The sequence below is a fragment of the Lampetra fluviatilis genome, chromosome 58 (assembly GCF_964198595.1).
Source record: "Lampetra fluviatilis chromosome 58, kcLamFluv1.1, whole genome shotgun sequence".
Classification (NCBI taxonomy): domain Eukaryota; kingdom Metazoa; phylum Chordata; class Hyperoartia; order Petromyzontiformes; family Petromyzontidae; genus Lampetra; species Lampetra fluviatilis.
This window is the reverse complement of record NC_136332.1, coordinates 8,870,813-8,883,915: the sequence shown is the minus strand read 5'-3', so window position 1 is coordinate 8,883,915 and position 13,103 is coordinate 8,870,813. Positions and strand designations below refer to the sequence as shown.

General features: G+C 54.0%; 1 long non-coding RNA gene across 1 annotated transcript; it reads left to right on the top strand.

Moving 5' to 3' along the window:
• Nucleotides 1–3,621: 3,621 nt before the first annotated feature.
• On the top strand, nucleotides 3,622–12,162 carry LOC144950570 (uncharacterized). Its single transcript, XR_013640387.1, has 3 exons — nucleotides 3,622–3,766; nucleotides 5,756–5,828; nucleotides 9,861–12,162. It is a non-coding gene; the product is annotated as an uncharacterized LOC144950570 (long non-coding RNA).
• The last annotated feature ends 941 nt before the right edge of the window (nucleotides 12,163–13,103 follow it).

Genomic DNA, 13,103 nt, shown 5'->3' with positions numbered 1-13,103 from the left:
AAGCAAGCGAACTTAATATAAAGGATTTAAAAAGTGGTTGGAGCGCCTCCCTGCGTGGTGACGTCATCGCGCTCGGGTTGGTGCGCGCCCCCGTGCGTGCTGATGTCATCGCGCTCGGCTTGGTGGGCGCCCCGTGCGTGGTGACGTCATCGCGCTCAGGTAGATTGGCGCTCCCGTGCGTGGTGACGTCATCACGCGGGGGGGAGGGGCTGGTCACGTGGGCGGGGGGGGGTGGTCACGTGAGCAGGGGGGGGCTGGTCACGTGGGCAGATGGGGAGGGGCTGGTCACGTGGGCGGGGGGGGCTTGTCACGTGGGCGGGGGGGGGGCTGGTCACGTGGCCAGCCCTCCCCCGCCCACGTGACCAGCCCCTCCCCTCCTCCGCCCACGTCACCCGCCCCTCCCCTCCCCCGCCCACGTGACCAGCCCCTCCCCCCCCCGCCCACGTCACCAGCCCCTCCCCTCCCCCGCCCACGTGACCAGCCCCTCCCCTCCCCCGCCCAGGTGACCAGCCCCTCCCCCTCCACCCACGTGACCAGCCCCTCCCCCCCCGCCCACGTGACCAGCCCCTCCCCACCCCCGCCCACGTGACCAGCCCCTCCCCTCCCCCGCCCACGTGACCAGCCCCCTCCGCCCACCCACGTGACCAGCCCCTCCCCCCCCACCCACGTGACCAGCCGCTCCCCCCCGCCCACGTGACCAGCCCCTCCCCCCCACCCACGTGACCAGCCCCCCCCCGCCCACGTGACCAGCCCCTCCCTCCCCCGCCCACGTGACTAGCCCCTCCCCTCCCCCGCCCACGTGACCAGCCCCTCTCCTCCACCGCCCACGTGACCAGCCCCTCCCCTCCCCCGCCCACGTGACCAGCCCCCCCCCCGCCCACGTCACCAGCCCCTCCCCCGCCCACGTGACCAGCTCCTCCCCCCCGCCCACGTGACCAGCCCCTCGCCCGCCCACGTGACCAGCCCCTCCCCTCCCCTGCCCAAGTGACCAGCCCCTCTCCTCCCCCGCCCACGTGACCAGCCCCTTCCCTCCCCCGCCCACGTGACCAGCCCCTCTCCTCCCCCGCCCACGTGACCAGCCCCTCCCCCCCACCCACGTGACCAGCCCCTCCCCCCGCCCACGTGACCAGCCCCTCCCCTCCCCCGCTCACGTGACCAGCCCCTCCCCCCCCGCCCACGTGACCAGCCCCTCCCCCCCCGCCCACGTGACCAGCCACTCCCCCGCACAAGTGACCAGCCCCTCCCCTCCCCCGCCCACGTGACCAGCCCCTCCCCTCCCCCGCCCACGTGACAAGCCCCTCCCCCCCCCGCCCACGTGACCAGCCCCTCCCCCGCCCACGTGACCAGCCCCTCCCCTCCCCCGCCCACGTGACCAGCCCCTCCCCCGCCCACGTGACCAGCCCCTCCCCCCCCCGCCCACGTGACCAGCCCCTCCCCTCCCCCGCCCACGTGACCAGCCCCTCCCCCCTCACCCACGTGACCAGCCCCTCCCCCCCACCCACGTGACCAGCCCCTCCCCCCCCCGCCCACGTGACCAGCCCCTCCCCTCCCCCGCCCACGTGACCAGCCCCTCCCCCCATCTCCCACGTGACCAGCCCCTCCCCTCCCCCGCCCACGTGACCAGCCCCTCCCGCCCACCCACGTGACCAGCCCCTCCCCCCGCCCACATGACCAGCCACTCCCCCCCCGCCCACTTGACCAGCCCCTCCCCCCGCCCACGTGACCAGCCCCTCCCCCGCCCACGTGACCAGCTCCCCCCCCGCCCACGTGACCAGCCCATGCCCACGTCACCAGCCCCTCCCCTCCCCCACCCACGTGACCAGCCTCTTCCCGCCCACGTGACCAGCCCCTCCCCTCCCCAGCCCACGTGACCAGCCCCTCCCCCCGCCCACGTGACCAGCCCCTCCCCTCCCCCGCCCACGTGACCAGCACCCCCCCGCCCACGTGACCAGCCCCTCCCCTCCCCCGCCCACGTGACCAGCCCCCCCGCCCGCCCACGTGACCAGCCCCTCCCCCCCCCGCCCACGTGACCAGCCCCCCCCCCACCCACCCACGTGACCAGCCCCTCCCCCCACCCACCCACGTGACCAGCCCCGCCCCTCCCCCAGCCCACGTGACCAGCCCCGCCCCTCCCCCTCCCCCAGCCCACGTGACCAGCCCCTCCCCCCCCACCCACCCACGTGACCAGCCCCCACCCCCCCCACCCACGTGACCAGCCCCTCCCTCCCCCCCACGTGACCAGCCCCGCCCCTCCCCCAGCCCACGTGACCAGCCCCGCCCCTCCCCTCCCCCAGCCCACGTGACCAGCCCCGCCCCTCCCCCACCCACGTGACCAGCCCCCACCCCCCCCACCCACGTGACCAGCCCCTCCCTCCCCCCCACGTGACCAGCCCCGCCCCTCCCCCAGCCCACGTGACCAGCCCCGCCCCTCCCCTCCCCCAGCCCACGTGACCAGCCCCGCCCCTCCCCCACCCACGTGACCAGCCCCCACCCCCCCCACCCACGTGACCAGCCCCTCCCTCCCCCCCACGTGACCAGCCCCGCCCCTCCCCCAGCCCACGTGACCAGCCCCGCCCCTCCCCCAGCCCACGTGACCAGCCCCACCCCTCCCCCACCCACGTGACCAGCCCCCCCACGCTGCTACTGCTGCGGCGGCGTTCTGGCGTTTGTCCCAAGCGGGTTGGCTGCAATGAAGCGGTGAAGACACCGAACAGTTCCACTGCTACAATTAGCGCGCTGAGGCGCTGCAGTTGCACTATGTGTCCACACGGTGGCGCTGCAGCAACCATGTTAAATTTCTTCTTAGGTTTTTTCCGGTAAAGTCACGTAGGTAAAACATCAAAATGAATGAAAATAAAATAAAAAATCACGACGTTTCGGAGGCAACACAAGTCTCCGTCATCAGGTGGGACCGTCACAGCCAGATTAGCTGCATCAAGTGAGGCCATGATTCAAGATGTAATCCCTTAAAAGCGAGTTGAGGGGGGAGGGAGAGGGAGGGGGGAGCTCATCAGACTATGGTAGCCAATGAAAGGAACGTATCGGGAGGGAGGGGGGGCGAGGCCAAAAGGGTGGGCGATGGACGTGGAAGCGCTTGTGCGCAAGCGGCCAATTACTGCACACGCCAACACAATGGAGAGAGAGGGGGGGGGGGTCTGATACACATGATAGACAAAAGAACGAAAATGCCCATGTTTATACCAATGCTGGCTGAACAATGAAGAGAGTACTGTTAAAATAACTGGGGATGTTAACACTCGGTAAAGTACAGTAAAATAGTGCCTGTCAGATAAGATGGTCCAAAAAATTTGTGATTAAGTCTTTTTTGCGTGGTTGATAACATCTTTCCAATGATTACTAAGTTTGTACCCATCATCACGGTTGAATGTATGTCTGTGTTTGTATATTTGTATGGCTTCTGACGTCACCGCTCAGCGTGACCTCATCGGCGTCAAACGCCAGGGGGAGGTGCCTCGTTAGTGACGTCATGTCACTCACCCCCGACCACCGCGCTCTTGAGCGTGACGTCACATCCACTCAGCCGCTGCCGATACCTGTCCCAGTGCCAATCCTTATTTGGGCAAAGCCACGCCCGGTGACTGGCGGCTCATTAACATAATTTATTCGTGAAGTCGCGAGTTTCGAGCCGCTCATTGTGGGGAGGGGAGTGTCATCGTACACCGCAAGTGACGTCATGTCACCTGCTGCCGCGTGACGTCACGAGGGACCGGGAAGTTTCCGCTCGGCCCGTGCACTGAAATCCGAGGTGAGATTCTCATCGCGGTTGTGGTGATTGTGGTTGTTGTGGTGGTTGTTGTTGTGGTGGTTGTTGTTTACCGAGGTAGCGCCTCGCTCTCTCTCTCGTAGGGATGTCAATTGAGTAGCAGCGAGCATGGAAGCGATGTCCACTTTGGAACTTTACAACGCGGGGCCTTGCCTCCTGCCCTCGCCTGGTCGCGTTTGCTTCAATTCTCTCGCTTATTCTTAGGTTTTTTCGGTAAAGTCACGTAAAAAAGTAAAATAAAAAATCACGACGTTTCGGAGGCAACACAAGCTTCCGTCTTCAGGTGGTACCGTCACAGCCACGACAGCTGTATCAAGTAAATGAGAGATTGCAGTAGCTACCACTCCGTTTATATAATGGTTGGAGAAGATCGTGGTGCAAGGGGCGCATTATTAATATGGTAAGGTGAGGCTTAAGACTAAGAATAGACTGCATAACAAAGGCTGAGCCTTTGTTGTGGAGAGGTGCGGTTTGTGACTCAACCTGTGGCAGGGATACCACCACTAAACATGGTAAAACTGTAATAGTTGTCTGTCAAATAAGATTGGCAAATAAGTGTAGTTAAATCTTTTTTGCGTGGTTGATAACATCTTTCCAATGATTACTAAGTTTGTACCCATCATCACGGTTGAAATTATGTCTGTGTTTGTATATTTGTATGGCTTCGTGCACAAACCTTTGATGGTAGCCAGGAGGCTTGCAGAGAACCTTGGTCTCGGAAAAGACAATTTCATGAGAGCCCACCGAGTTGTAGCAATGATCGGCAACGGCCGAAGAATCAGTTCTGCCGTGTTTCAGATCTGACTTGTGCTCGCGGACACGATCAGCAACATGACGTTTCGTTTCTCCAATGTAGCAATCACCACAAATGCAACTCAATTTGTAGACTCCAGGATACTGTAAGTCAGGAACGACATCCTTCACAGATGGAATCAAATAACGGATATTATGCACTGTACTGAATCGGACTTGGATCTTATGTTTGTTTAGAATTTTGGAGATCTTTTTGGTCACGCCTGCTATGTATGGCAACGTGATAGTTTTGGTTGGAGTTTCATGTGGCTGTTTCTGTATGGTGGGAGAAACAGCTTGGCGGATAGTGCGGTCAGAGTATCCGTTCATCCTGAGGGCCCGATGTACATGACTTAATTCACCGGCCAAGTGGTGTTGGTCAGAAATGCCATTGGCTCTGCGGTATAGCGTTTTGATGAGAGAATTCTTTTGAGAGGGATGGTGGTACTTGAAACCGGATTCCCACCACCACCCATCTCTCTGCCCCTTTCTCTACCCCCCTCTCTCTCTCTGCCCCCCTCTCTCTCTATTTAAGGCCTCGACACAGAGGCGTTGTTTCTGTGTGTGTCTCTGTGTGTCTCTGTGTGTCTCTCTGTCATCTCTCTCTGTGTGTCTATGTGTCATCTCTCTCTCTCTCTCTCTGCTTATGTGTCTGTCTATGTGTCTCCGTGTCTCTCTCTCAAATTGAGCAATCTTTGGAAGAACGTTATCAACCAGGTGGGCTGTTGACTGTTATGTTAGCCGACTCTCTGTGTTGTATTGCACTACATTTCTAAGTTTACTAGGTTTTTTTTCTCTTTCATTTGTACCTGATGATGATTGCTTGTGTTGCAATCGAAATGTCGTATGCTATTATTTTATTTATTTATTCTACGTGACTTTACCGAAAGAACCAAAGAGTTTCTTCTAGATTTGAAGCTTTCGTGACTGCAATGATTCATATTCTTAGGTTGTTTCGGTAAAGTCACGTAGGTAAAACATTAAAATTAATGAAAGTAAAATAATATAAAATAAAATAAAATATTTTATTTTATTTTACTTTCATTAATTTTAATGTTTTACCTACGTGACTTTACCGAAAGAGTATCTTGCTTAAGTTTTAATTTCCCTTCACCTGGCTCGCTACTTTGTAACTTGTTTTGTTTTAAATATTCACAGTTTTTTTTCATTTCTTACCAGGCCACGCCCGCTTGAGCTGCTGTACCGCTCTTGTGTTCAGAAACGACCTGCCCACAACAACAATAACAACAAGGTGAGGCTCGTCAACAGCGTGGCGGTGTTCACTCTAGACGCGTGGCGGTGTTCGCTCTAGACGCGTGGCGGTGTTCGCTCTAGACACATGGCGGTGTTCACTCTAGACACGTGGTGGTGTTCACTCTAGACGCGTGGTGGTGTTCACTCTAGACACGTGGCGGTGTTCGCTCTAGACGCGTGGTGGTGTTCACTCTAGATACGTGGCGGTGTTCACTCTAGACGCGTGGCGGTGTTCGCTCTAGACACGGCGGTGTTCGCTCTAGACGCGTGGTGGTGTTCACTCTAGATGCGTGGTGGTGTTCACTCTAGACACGTGGCGGTGTTCGCTCTAGACGCGTGGCGGTGTTCGCTCTAGACGCGTGGCGGTGTTTACTCTAGACGCGTGGTGGTGTTCACTCTAGACACGTGGCGGTGTTCGCTCTAGACGCGAGGTGGTGTTCACTCTAGATACGTGGCGGTGTTCGCTCTAGACGCGTGGCGGTGTTCACTCTAGACGCGTGGTGGTGTTCACTCTAGACACGTGGCGGTGTTCGCTCTAGACGCGTGGTGGTGTTCACTCTAGACGCGTGGCGGTGTTCACTCTAGACGCGTGGTGGTGTTCACTCTAGACACGTGGCGGTGTTCGCTCTAGACGCGTGGTGGTGTTCACTCTAGACGCGTGGCGGTGTTCGCTCTAGACACGGCGGTGTTCGCTCTAGACGCGTGGTGGTGTTCACTCTAGATGCGTGGTGGTGTTCACTCTGGACGCGTGGCGGTGTTCGCTCTAGACGTGTGGCAGTGTTCACTCTAGACGCGTGGCGGTGTTCACTCTAGACACGTGGTGGTGTTCACTCTAGACACGTGGTGGTGTTCACTCTGGACGCGTGGCGGTGTTCACTCTAGACGCGTGGCGGTGTTCACTCTAGATACGTGGCGGTGTTCGCTCTGGACGCGTGGTGGTGTTCACTATAGACACGTGGAGGTGTTCACTCTGGACACGTGGAGGTGTTCACTCTGGACGCGTGGAGGTGTTCACTCTGGACACGTGGAGGTGTTCACTATAGACACGTGGCAGTGTTCACTCTAGACGCGTGGCGGTGTTCACTATAGACACGTGGCAGTGTTCACTCTAGACGCGTGGAGGTGTTCACTCTGGACACGTGGAGGTGTTCACTATAGATGCGTGGAGGTGTTCACTCTGGACACGTGGCGGTGTTCACTATAGACGCGTGGAGGTGTTCACTATAGACGCGTGGCGGTGTTCACTATAGACGCGTGGAGGTGTTCACTCTGGACACGTGGAGGTGTTCACTATAGATGCGTGGAGGTGTTCACTCTGGACACGTGGAGGTGTTCACTATAGACACGTGGAGGTGTTCACTATAGACGCGTGGCGGTGTTCACTATAGACGCGTGGAGGTGTTCACTATAGACGCGTGGCGGTGTTCACTCTGGACACGTGGAGGTGTTCACTATAGACGCGTGGCGGTGTTCACTCTGGACACGTGGCGGTGTTCACTATAGACGCGTGGCGGTGTTCACTATAGACACGTGGCGGTGTTCACTATAGACGCGTGGAGGTGTTCACTATAGACACGTGGCGGTGTTCACTATAGACGCGTGGAGGTGTTCACTATAGACACGTGGCGGTGTTCACTATAGACGCGTGGAGGTGTTCACTATAGACGCGTGGCGGTGTTCACTATAGACACGTGGCGGTGTTCACTATAGACGCGTGGAGGTGTTCACTATAGACACGTGGCGGTGTTCACTATAGACGCGTGGAGGTGTTCACTATAGACGCGTGGCGGTGTTCACTATAGACACGTGGAGGTGTTCACTATAGACGCGTGGAGGTGTTCACTATAGACACGTGGAGGTGTTCACTCTAGACGCGTGGCGGTGTTCACTATAGACACGTGGAGGTGTTCACTATAGACACGTGGAGGTGTTCACTATAGACACGTGGCGGTGTTCACTATAGACGCGTGGAGGTGTTCACTATAGACGCGTGGCGGTGTTCACTCTGGACACGTGGAGGTGTTCACTATAGACGCGTGGAGGTGTTCACTATAGACACGTGGAGGTGTTCACTATAGACACGTGGAGGTGTTCGCTATAGACACGTGGAGGTGTTCACTATAGACGCGTGGCGGTGTTCGCTATAGACACGTGGCGGTGTTCACTATAGACACGTGGAGGTGTTCACTATAGACACGTGGAGGTGTTCGCTATAGACACGTGGAGGTGTTCACTATAGACACGTGGCGGTGTTCACTATAGACGTGTGGAGGGGAAACCCGGGGATCGGGAAGGAAATCCACGCGACCACGGGGAGAGAGAGAGAGACACGTAAACTACAAATATACAGCAGGCGTCAGGGTCGGGATCGAACCCACGACTTCCTGTATGCCAGGACAGGTAGTTAACATCTCACCACAGAGAGACACGCAGCCTCGGCTGTGTTGGTTGATCCTCAATGAATTACTTGGTGGAGTGAGGAAGCATTAATACTGAGCAGGTGAAGGTGGCAAGGCATGGGTCTGGACACACCACCACCTGTGAACCGTGACAGTGGTGGAGCCAGTGGGGGTGGGGTGGCACGTGCCCCCCCAACGATCCGATAGAAATCCCTAATTTCGATAGGATCATTGGGGTTTATTAGTAACTAGCTTCACTACCCGGCCTTGCCCGGGACTTGGATTCTTGTCTTGGATTAATTTAATATTCCCTCATAATTCACTGAAAAACCCTGAAAAAATTGATGCTTGCAAGAAGGAAGCCGAAACACTTCAATTTACCTAAATCGGATGTTTTCACTCAAGGAAATTCAACCTGAACCCACTGCTACGTCAGGTCGATTTTTGCCACTCGGGAAGGGAATGACGTGGCGTTCGCTTAGAAATTCCAGACAGCATAAGCTGTGAAAATTTCATGACGCCAGAGCTCAGCGTTGGAGAGTTTTTGCTGTTTCACACAAACAAACAGGTGTAAGTTCTGCTATATATTTAAGATGGCAGTTGTACCTGTTCTTCACACGGATTTGTATTGAAACTCCGAGAAGCCAATGACTTAATCGGCCAGGAGCAAAGCGCCACCTAAAATCTCCCGGCACGCTGTGAACAGCTGTAGAAGTACGGCGCGCGAAGAGCCATGTGGTAGGGGGGTAAGCATTGCAGAGCCCTTAGCTCAGGTGTGATGCGGGTTGATGCCACATACGTCATGGTCATCCCCCCCCCCCCCCCAAAATACAAAAGTCTATTTTTCTTTCCTGAAGGCATCAACACGTTCAGCGAGCGCGATGACGATCAAACGCGTCGAATGAAAAGCAAGGGACAAGTCCTTTCTTACTAACAACTCCTTTCTCACTAACAACTCCTTACTTAATAACAACTCCTGTAATTTTTCATTGCTGGAGGGGTTTCCCCCCCCTACCTGAAAATCCTGGCTCCACCTCTGAGTGTGTGACAGTGTCAAGTTTGTATTTGCAGTAAAGTCTATTAACTCTATTGAGCACAGAGGTTATATCAAAACAGTAGTTTATTTTAGTTTTCCTCTGGAACTCTTTGTAAGAATGGAGTCAGGAAGTGATCACAGCACACACGTGCAGCAGCTGAAGTCGGAACTGCTCATCCCAGCAATTAAGAACATCTGTGCCTGGCTTCACACCTCTAAGTTGCGATTGAACATTAATTTATGCATTTGTGCATGACACAAATAGTATTATTTTCAACACCCTTTGCTATGTCAGCTGAATTTAGCTTTCATAAACATTCATTTTGAAGCCAAACAGCTGAAATTGTGTGCTGAGTTTTGGGTTAACGTTCATTTTGAAGATACGAGGGCTTCCAGGCATGTTTATGACCATTTACCCTCTCATTGTGTGCCATAACAGCCCGTGTGATGAATTTGGGACACTTTTTTTTACTATATCATAAATATATGAATAACTATAGACGTGTAAGTGACGTGTGACTGTGTATATATGCATTCCTCTGTGCCTCGATACTGACGTGTAGATGGTGTGGATATTCTTTGTTTCTGTCTGCAGCTGTCGCTGCCTCTGCAGAATTGGTCTCATGGAGCAAAGGCAGTCGGTGCAGCTCGGTGCAAAAAGGCAACAATGCGACCGGTGTGCATACAGCACGGATTGTCCTGCGCATTTGACACGGCACCAGAGAACTCACACAGGAGAGAAACCCTTCAAGTGCAGTGTGTGTGGGAGGGCGTTTGCACGTTCAGCTACTCTTGTAACACACGAGAATACACACGGGAGAGAAACCCTTCAAGTGCAGTGTGTGTGGGAAGGCGTTTGCACAGTCATCTGCTCTTGTAACACACAAGAGAACACACACGGGAGAGAAACCCTTCAAGTGCAGTGTGTGTGGGAGGGTGTTTGCATGTTCAGCTCATCTTGTAGCACACCAGAGAACACACACGGGAGAGAACCCTTCAAGTGCGGTGTGTGTGAGAAGGCGTTTACACTTTCACCAAATCTTCAAAGACACCAGAGAACACACAAGCATCAGAAGATCCACCAGGAGTGGAGTGTGAAATCAGCTTGTGAAAGTCAAAGTGCTGCAATGAGCCCATCCCTCATCAAACAAGAACCGGAAGAAAATCCCAGCTTGGACACTTTCAAAGAAATCAAGGTGAAATATGAAGAGGTGAAGGTGAAATGTGAAGACGTGATGGTGAAGAGCGAAGAAGTGAAGTTAAAATGTGAAGATTCAACTCCCAAATGGGACCTTCACATCGATGGAGGCAACGTGAAGCAGGAGGAGAATTCTGACTGAGGCAGAGCGAGGCAACTCCCAGCAGTTTGTGGAAGTGGAGGTGTGGGTGGACTTCCTCCGAGACAATACAAAGTCAAATGGAGACCCGGGAGATGCGTAACCTGGGTTCGATCGAACCCCAAGGGTTCGGTGAGTCAATCTCAGGGGTTTGGCGGAGGTTAAGACACACACCTGACTCATATGATTGTGAATTTGAAAAAATAATTTTATTTTTCCAATTAAGAAGGGTTCTGTGAATGCGCATATGAAACTGGTGGGGTTCAGTACCTCCAACAAGGTTAAGAACCACTGCCTTAGACGATGCCACTCCAATAGATGTACCTTTGTCACAGGCCTCTAATGACAAGAATGTGAAGTTGAACACTCAGTTCCTAGGTTCAACCTGCAGGATAAGAGCGGCCAGTCTTTGTGGACCTGTGTGTTGGGTAGACCTCTAACCAGGAGCGAATGCCAATAAGCTCCCAAGCATTCAATGTTTTCAATTGCATTTATATTGTGCTTGCTTAATTGCCTCGGCAATTCGGAGTTTTGTATCGTATCTCGTCTCAAACACTCGAAGAGCATCCCCAAGTAGCAGCTGCCCCTGTGTGGCACAAGGTGGTGGCCCTGCACCGGCCTGCATGTGGACAAGAGCCTGTCAGTCGGGGGCGATGGTCGATGTGGCATCTCAGTTGTGGAGTTAGTAGGTAATGTTTGGAATTTGCTAAATTTGTACCCAGATGCCAGCATGCAATGGCCGACTCGTTTTGAATGGTGCATTAGTATGTTGTACATACACTGTTAAGCAGACGGTGCGTATTTTTTAATTAGCTTCTAGTTAATAGGATGTAACCTAATGCAGTATATTTCAGTGCAGTAATTCAATTTTGTTCATATGCCTGTCAATAATTTAGAATGAATACTTGTCTGATTGTGTGCGTACATGTAACCTTTTGTCTATAAGGGTCAAACATTGAATGAGTCATGTTAGGACACAGTGTTTTGCAAGTAACCTGTACAGATCACTCAGGTGAGACTCATTGTTCTGGTGATATAGGTCAAAGGGTACTTTTGTGTTTTCAGGAAGCATCTCCCTCTGGAGCAACTCATTGTCTTTGAAATAGGGAGCACACTCGGATCATTCATCAGTTACAAGGCAAACCACTCAAAAGTTACACGTAGAGGAGATACATTCTCTATAACACGAATTATAATTTTGTATTATGTGAGATACATTCTGACCAGCCCCCCCGCCCACACGATGACGTCACCACGCACGGGGGCGCCCGCCAACCCGAGCGCGAAGACGTCACCACGCACGGGGGCGCCCGCCAACCCGAGCGCGATGACGTTACCACGCACGGGGGCGCCCCAACCAACCCCAGCTCGATGACGTTACCATGCAGGGAGGCGCCCCAACCAACCCAAGGGCGATGACGTCACCACGCAGGGAGGCGCCCCAACCAAAGCGCGATGACGTCAGCACGCACGGGGGCGCCCCAACCAACCCGAGCTCGATGACGTCACTACGCAGGGAGGCGCCCCAACCACTTTTTCTATAATCTGTGAATAAATAAAAAATTGCAGTGCAAATCGGCCGCTTGACGTGCTCCGTGTGCCCTCTAGTGGACAAGTATTCAATGCGTGGTGACGTCTGCTATCTGGTGGACATGTGCAGTGTAGGCCAACAGCACGCCAGCAGTTGCCGCTGTCAGGCGTCACCCCGCGCGTTCCCCGTAGTTGTGAGTCTCTGCTGCTGCTGCGGCGGCGTTCTGGCCTTTGTCCCAAGGGCGGTTGGCTGCAATGAAGCCGTGAAGACACCGAACAGTTCCACTGCTCCAATTAGCGCGCTGAGGCACTGCAGTTGCACTATGTGACCACACGGTGGCGCTACAGCAACCATGTTGGTTAAGTTATTTCAGCGAATTTTCATTTTGCTTTTTGGTTCTTTCGGTAAAGTAACGTAGAAAGAAAATAAATTAAATAATAGAATAGGACGTTTCGATTGCAACACAAGCAATCGTCATCAGGTAGAAAACAAACATAGTAAACTTAGAAATGCAATGCAATACAACACAGAGCAGGGGAACACAACAGTCTAGATCTTAAATTTGGAGCTTGAAGTTTTCGTGACTGCAAGGATCCATACTCTTTGGTTCTTTCGGTAAAGTCACGTAGGTGAAAAAAAAGTAAATTAAATCACGACGTTTCGATTGCAACACAAGCAATCATCATCAGGTGTGACAACCACAGCAAGAAAATGTGTGGTTGTCACACCTAATGATGATTGCTTGTGTAGCAATCGAAACGTCGTGATTTAATTTACTTTTATTTATTTTTATTAAAGAGTAGTCAACACCCTCCCTGGTTGATTACGTTCTTCCAAAGATTGCTACATTTGAGAGAGAGACAAAACACAAACACCATTTTGGTTTAGCGAGTGTCCATGTTTGTGTGTATGTTGAACTTCTTTCACACCGTACATAGCCAACCATGCTTATCGGAGATGCAGGGGGAAG